The sequence below is a fragment of the Ovis aries genome, chromosome 21 (genome assembly GCF_016772045.2).
Source record: "Ovis aries strain OAR_USU_Benz2616 breed Rambouillet chromosome 21, ARS-UI_Ramb_v3.0, whole genome shotgun sequence".
NCBI lineage: Eukaryota > Metazoa > Chordata > Mammalia > Artiodactyla > Bovidae > Ovis > Ovis aries.
Genome location: NC_056074.1, coordinates 45,886,094 through 45,893,611, shown reverse-complemented (window position 1 = coordinate 45,893,611; position 7,518 = coordinate 45,886,094). Strand labels below are relative to the sequence as shown.

The window sequence follows — 7,518 nt, the reverse complement described above, 5'->3', positions numbered from 1 at the left end:
CCCGGCCTGAAGGTGGGCCCAGAGGTCATGAAATCTGGGCCCAGCAAGCCTATGCCTGCAGCCAGGGCCAAGCAAAAGTCAGTCGGCCCTGCAGAGCACCCCTAACTGGACAGGCTCCTCCACTGTGACCTGCCTGCTTAGCGCCCCCAAGCAGAGACACTCGTGTTGTATCCAAAGACCTGTGGACACACAGCCCAGGAGAGGCAGCCAGTTAAGCCTGTATATGCTGAGAGCACACAGCCAGACAAATGAGCCGGCACACAGGCCCACAGGGACTTGCTGAGATGAACACACACACACAGGGACACACATGTGGACGCAGGGACATGGACACACAAACCCACATGCAGGGACTGTGCGCACAGGAAGACACGCGTGGACAGACACGCATGGAGCCGTGGGGACACACAGACACGGGGGCACACGTGTGGACGCAGGAGTGCGGGCATGCAGACGCGTGAAGTCCTGTTTTCCGTAGGCCAGAGGCTGGATGGTTGCTCAGCCTGAATGCCCCATAGCAGCGTGACTGCGGGCTGGCCTAGATGTGAGGCCCCTGTGAGCGGTGGGCATGGAATCCAAGCCCCTATTTGCCTGGGGACCCGCCTCGGCGCAGGGGCGTCTGAAGGTGGCTTTGGGTGGGAGCCCGGCTTGCCTCACGGCCCCCTCTGGGCCCCTTCTCTAAGGCAGGAAGTGGGGCTGGGCCAGAGGTAAACACATTCCAACCTGGGGTCCCCGCTCCCCACAGGGGCGCTGTGCTGGCCACCAGCTCTCCCAGCCCCGGTGGGGCCCCACGCGCTGCCTGCACCCCCGCAGGGCCTCCTCGTCGCTGCTCAGGCAACCAGCCTGGAAGCAGAGCTGGCGGGGGCAGGGGTGTAGCGGGTGGACGCAGTGGGACCGGGCAGGGCCTGAGGGCCTGGGTCGTTTCCCCGGGGCAGGCCTGGCGAGGAGTGCCCGCACTCCCAGCTGAGCCTCAGGATCCCGGGGAGCCTGGAGCAGAAGAGCGGGAGGGGCTCAGAGCCCCGGTCCCCCTGCTCTCCCCTGCCACGGCCTGTCACTTCTGGGGCCCTGTGGCCGCTCGTGGCACCCACTACACCACCTCCAGCCCCGGGAAGCTGGTTTTGTCCTCTGAGGCCAGCTCTGCAGAGCTCCAAGGGAGACAGGCTCACAGAGACTACAAGGATGGATTTCTTTGTCCTGCTGGCAAAACACACAGGGGCAAGTCCAGCAGGCCGTGGGCCTAGAGAGGGCCAGGTCTTGCCCACGAGCTGCCGGCTGGGGCCCGTGGAAGCCCCTGGGGCTAGGAGGCAGGAGGCTCTCAGGAGCCCCACTATGTGTGCCGTGGGCCAGCTCGTCATGAAACGCCTTCATCCCAGCGCATCGCGCTGACCACCAGCCCGGCTGCTCTGGGACTGTCCCCCCTTGCTGCCTTGGAATTTGCACGTCTCCTCTCGGGGGGAGCTGGGCCCAGAGAGGCCAGACACGGAACCGGGGGGAGTGCACGGGGGGCGGGGGCGACTCTTGGGGCTGGAGCCAGGGCAGTCAAGGGCCGGCCGCCCGGACGCTGGGAAAGGCACGCGCTGGGGGTCTCCCAGGCCTCTGCTATCTCCTCTCGGTCAGTCGGCCCGCAAGGCATTTCCTGACTGCCCTGAGCACGGGAAGGGGCCAAGGACCCAGCCCTCCTTCCAAGGGTTCCCAGCGTCGCGCCTGGCGCCCAGGAGCTGAGAGGCCTGGGGTGGGGGTAGGGGGTCAGAGGCAGAGGGGCGGCCCCGGCCTGCTGCTGCCTTGTACCCGGACAGCGGCCCCGAACACAGAGGGGGGTTGCCTGTGCACCCCAGGCGATCCCCTGAGGCCGGACGCCAGCAGGACGTGGCCCCGAACGCAGAGGGGGGCTGCCCGTGCACCCCAGGCGATCCCCTGAGGCCGGACGCCAGCAGGACGTGGCCCCGAACGCAGAGGGGGGCTGCCTGTGCACCCCAGGCTATCCCCAAGGCTGGACGCCAGCAGGACGCAGCCCCAAACGTAGAGGGGGCCTGCCCGTGCACCCCAGGTGCACCCCTGAGTCCGGACGCCAGCAGGACACGGCCCCGGGCAGGCTCTTTCTGTGCGCCCCTCTTCCCTGTCACCCCACCCCTTCCTGCGGCGCCCCACTGTTGCCCGCTTGATGAGAGCTCACCCCCCAGCCCCGCTCTGCCCCCCCACTGCAGCCGAGCAGATTCCACGGATGTCCTGCCTGTGGCCCTCCTGAGCACCCCTTCCCCACTCCACCACAGCAGAGAATGGGGAGGGGGGGCCACTGCGCCCCAGCCCAGTGCTCAGGGCCTGCAGGGCTGGGGACGAGAGGGGGGGTGGTGGGCTTCCTGGAGGCATGGAGCTGCCAGCACTGCAGCTCGCGTGATCCTACGTCAAGCCCACTCTCCTGGGACGATTCTAGAAAGCAGCCTCCTAGACCAGGCTTTGGGGGTCTGGCCGGCGGCTCAGAGTGGCTCGGGTGGTGTGAGCGGGAGGGGCTCTCTCAGGGCTGACGGCCCCCTTTGTTCCCCCTGCAGGAACCCTGGGTCCCCCTGCCCCTCACCCCAGCCCCCACGTGGTGCTTGCCCCGGTTCCTTATGTCCCAGCCCCCTTGGCTGCCCCTCCTACAGGAGCCCCCCCCCCCGCCCCCCTCGTGTCCGCAGCCCCCCACTCTGTGTTCCAGCTCCGGGCCGCCCCCTCCCCTCCATGTGTCCCCGCCCATGGGTTGCCCCCACCCTTGTGTGCAACCCCTTGTGGCCTGCGTGCCTTCCCATGTTCCCCCGCCCCATTTCCCCCCACACCCCCCGACACCCGTTCATCTCAAATGCAAGAGTCCTGAGACAAATTCCTGTAACTGAGTTTATTGATGAGTCCAGGGCATCTGAGGAGGCCCTGGCAGGGAGGGACACAGGGCAAGATGGGCACACAGTGGAATGCTTGGTGCCGTGCTCCCGATGTTTGGAGCCTCCAGACTAGGTGTGGGAGGGCGGGGCCCCTCACACTCGGGCCCCCCCACTCGGGCCCCCTCCCAGGCACCCACGAGGGTGGGAAGGGTGCTGGGCGGGGGGCACGGGCCGAGGAGGCCTACACATTCAGCAGTTGGCACACACACGCGCTTACACACGCTCAGAGACCAGGGCTGGCTCCAGAACCCCAACCAGTGCAAACGACTTTTAGTGCAAATTAATTCAAGGGGGACGGGGGGAACGGGGCTCTGGACGCTCTGAGTCTCCTGAGCAAAGGACAGCAGAGAGAAGATCAGAAGATAGAGACAGAAAAAGAGGGAAAGGAGGGAGGGAGGCTGTTGGTGGTCTCGGGGCTGGGGCAGGGGGTGGCCGCAGAGATGGTGTCGTCGGGCCGGGGTGGGTGTCGCCGCGGGCGCCGCTCTTCCGATGGTGTGGGTCTTCCGTTCCTTTAGGTCAACCTGCGGACAGACAGAAGGTGTGAGGGCGGGGCAGGCTGGCCGGGGGGCGGGGCGGGGCGCCTGAGAGGGCCAGCACCTTCCAGAGCTGATTCCTGAGTTAAGGTGTGTAGTGGTTCCAAAATGCAGCATATTCTCGAGTCAGAGCTAGAAAGACTTGAAGAAGTCCAAGTTCCAAGTCCCAGGCATGAGCTGGGTAGCACCATTTCTGCGGGAGGGGAGAGCGTGAGTCCCCGCCTCCGGGGCCCTGCCCCGCCCGCCGCCCTGCGTGTGGCGGGGCCCTCCCACCTTGTCATCTTGAGGGTTCTGGGTGTCTGAAGAGCAGCAGTAGCGTCTGCTCCGTCAGGAGGCTAAAGGAACGGCGATATCCCGGCTCCCCGCGGGGCCAGCGCTCTGTGGGAGAGAGGCGCCTGTGAGGCTGAGTGCGGGCCAGTGGGCCCGGGGTCGGGGGCACGGCCTGCGTCTACACTCACCTGAGAGGCCGGACGGTCCCGCCTGCTCTCTCCATCACACCGGACCATATCATATCCCTCTGTGCGCGTCCTGGCCGCCGGGCCTCCGTGGCTGGCAGGCACCACCACCCCACTGGAGACGTGGCTGTGGGCAGAGATGGGGGGGGCGCTGACTGGGTGGGCAGAGGTGGCCAAGGGCATCAGGAGGGCAGCGGGCTGGACACTCACCTTCGTCTCCGGTCCAAGCTCAAAGGCACCGATCCCGCTCCGTCATCGCCCGCAGAGGCCCGCCTTGGCCACGGGCTCGAAGTCCAGTGCCCCACCCACTGGCTCGGTGCCCAGCTCCGGCCCCTCGCCCCTGCCTGTGCCCTGACCTCCCTTCCCCCGAGAGTGCACACTCATGCCACCCCACCCGCCCCGCCTAGCCTGGTCTCGCCCGTGTCCTTGGCTCCCCTGGGTGCTGTCCTGTCTATCATGCCCATCCCAGGGGCCAGCGGTTCGGGTCAAGTGTCCCCAGTGTCCCCAAGCGCACTGGGGCCCTCCTGCGTGGCCCCTGGGCCGCAGTGCCGCGTGGGGCTGGCGTCCACGGGCTGGGCCCGTGCAGCCTCCCTGCTGCGGGTATCTCTCCGGGCCTGTCCCGCGGCCACCGCCCCCCAGATGACATCCCGCCGCGGTTGCCCGCGCACTGCGCTGCCTTCTCTCCCATTCTCCGGCCCTCGAGGCTCCGGCTCAGGCCTGAGGACGCCTGGCCGGAGCCGCTCCTGTGACCTGCTACTAAGTGAATTGCAGTGGGTGAAGTGGCGGCTGGGAACCCCTCTGTCCTGAGTCCCCGCCCTGTCCTGCTCGCTCCGGGGGCCTGAGTGCCCCCTGCACGTGCTGGCAGCCCTGCCTGCTCTTCCCGCCTGACTCTCTGGAAATGCTCTTGCCACCCGGGGCGGCCCGCGGCCCCCCAGCCCGCCCTGTCTCAGCTCCCCCTGAGACGGTATCACCTGTGCTGCCTGACCAGCCTCTGTCTTGCTGCTCTGCAGGGAGGTCAGCCTCTCCACCTCGCTGGCCCGCGCTCCCCAGAACCTCCTTCTGCAGGAGGCCAGGAGAGCAAGGCCCAGCGAGGAGAAGGGGACTCACCTGGCCGGCAGAGCGCTGTCTTCACCTGCCCGTGGCTGCCAGCTACGCCTCCGTTGCCCCTGCCCCGGGGCGAGCCTCTCTCCAGAAGCCCCCCTGTCCACCAGCCGCCACGACCTGAAACCAAAATTGACCGGGATGAATGCCTGGCTCCCCCCTCTTCTCCTCCGTGCTGCTAGCTTGGGTCTTTCACCCTCCCACGCAGATGTTGCCCGGCCTGCGGGGCGCCCGGGAGCAAAAAATGATCCCCAAAAGGCTCCCGGGCGCCCCGCGGCCCTCCCCAAGCTAGCCCCTCTGTGGGTCCGCTCCTGCCAGGCTCCAGATGTCCAAGGTGATCCTTGGCCCACCCCACGCAAGCTTCCCTGCACCCCACTTCCCCCGGTTACCCCTCCGCTACCCCACTACCCCGCTACCCCGCTACCCCGCTTCCCCAGTTTCCCCAGTTTCCCCAGTTTCCCCCGTGCCCCCCCATCCCTCCCACCACCCCCCTCCCACACCCTGCTCCTCGGGCCCTAGCCCGGGCTTTTTCTAACTGGAGGCAGCCCCGCCCAGCATTCCCGCCCCTGCCCGGCCAGCCAATCGGCACGGGGACCGTGTTGGGGCCCCCGCGAGGCCCGCCCCCACCCGGGACGGTCCAGCGCACGTACCTCACCCGTCCTGGAATTCTCCAAAGAGGGCCGGCCCCGCACCCTCCTTTGGCATCCGGTGGGGAGGCTCTGGCATTGTTCCTGAGAGCCCCCCCGCCACCACACTGTGTCCCCGCAGGCGGCTGCCGCCCAACCCCCAGGGGCACGCGCTGCTCCGGACGGAGGTCCGGGCGGGAGCCACCAGATGCCCCGTGGGACTTCAGAGTCGCCTCCTGCCCCTGCTGTGGCTGAGACCACGCCGTGGTTCCGGAGCCTGGGGCGCGGAGGTGCGGGGTGCGGGGCTCGGGGCTCCGGGAGGCTGAGGGAAGTTCCCCGGGTCTCACTGGCCGGCGGGAGCCGACTCTCCTGCTCGAGGGCCATCTGGCCGATGGAGCCTGCTGTGAGCACAGTGCCCTGGGCAGGGCAGGGTCCCCACCGTGGCTGGGGAGCCCCGTCTTGTCCTGCCACGGTCGGCTCCACGTCGGGGCCAGGCGTGCCGCTGTCCTCTGCGCTCGCAGGCGCACCGGGGCGGTGAGCCCGACAGCCTCCCCGGACGTAGCAGCCCGCAGTTCACATCCAGAGTCCAGACAAAGACCAGAGCCTTGAACTCCACAGCCGCCTCATCCCTGGGGCAAGCACCCGGGCCTCATGGGGCGCTTTGAGAACCAGCAATCCAGAGTGCTGGGGCCATGAGGTGGGAGGGGCACGCCCCAGCAAGAGACCCAGAGCTCTCCAGGTCTGAGTCCACCTCAGTTAGGGCCTTGGGATGACCCTGCTCTCCTGGATCCCTGCCACGCCAGACGGCCAGCCTTTCTATGTGTGAACCCCCAGATTTACGTGGGAAAACTCCTCTAGCCTTGACCATGGGTGAGCCCACAGAGTTACTTAGGAAAACTCTAGCCTTGACCATGGGTGAGCCCACAGAGTTACGTGCGAAAGTTCCAGCTTTGACTGAGGGTGGACCCCCAGATTTACATGGAAAGATTCCAGCTTTGACCATGGGTGAACCCCCAGATTTCTGTGGAAAAATCCCAGCCTTGGCCATGGGTGAACCATCAGATTTATGTGAGAAAACCCTAGACTTTACCGTGGGCAGACTCCCACATTTGGCCATAATCAGACTTCAGGCACAGCGGCCGCAGGCGGCGATGCTCGCGCCCGCACTGCCGCCTCGCGGCCGCATCTGTCTCCACACCCACAACCACTCAGCCCTATTTGGGGGGCGACCAGCCAGGGAGGTGGCTCTTGATGCAGTGGGGAGGATCCCGGGACCCTCTGCCCTGGGCAGGCGGTGCCCAGGGCCCTGTGCCACCAGGGGACTGGGGCAGGAGGGGTCCCTCTGGAGCTAGGGCTGTGCCTCACCCAGGCTCCCCATCAGATCCCTGTCATCCCCAGCACCAGAACGTTTATTCCCCATCCCCACTTGCCCCCCACCTTGGACAGGAGACCATGCCTCTAGGGTGCTGTGGGGCCCACTTCCCACAGTCCACGGGCTCCAGGGCACACCCAGGGGGCTTCTATTGGTCGGGAAACCCACCACCATGAAACTGTGAGGGTCCCAGAGCGTGGCGTGGAGAAATGACCAGCCACTGAGCACGCTTGCTCAGCCCAGATCCCCACTGGTTAATGACCCCACGGCACTAGGGTGCCTGCTGCAACCCACTTTGGTGGCAGTGCTCCGGCAACCAGCAGACCCGCAGCGGCTGAACCCAGAGTCGGCGGCACGCCCAGACCTTCAGCATTTCAAACAGCTGAACTGCATGGAGATGCTAATGACCGACTGTTAGGGTTGGAGGCTCTTCTTGAAGGCAGATGCAGCTCAATAAAAGAGCCAGGGTTTGGGAGGTCTGTCTGGGTGGGGGGCAGTACACTGGGCTAGAAGCGCAAA

The 7,518-nt window shown here is 66.7% G+C and overlaps 1 long non-coding RNA gene across 1 annotated transcript; it reads right to left on the bottom strand.

The window, feature by feature from the left end:
• Window positions 1–2,854: 2,854 nt before the first annotated feature.
• On the bottom strand, window positions 2,855–5,476 carry LOC101102683 (uncharacterized). The gene is made up of 5 exons (XR_003586393.2): window positions 4,111–5,476; window positions 3,904–4,027; window positions 3,719–3,823; window positions 3,510–3,638; window positions 2,855–3,433 (listed from the first exon to the last, which is right to left on the bottom strand). It is a non-coding gene; the product is annotated as an uncharacterized LOC101102683 (long non-coding RNA).
• Between the last annotated feature and the right edge of the window lie 2,042 nt (window positions 5,477–7,518).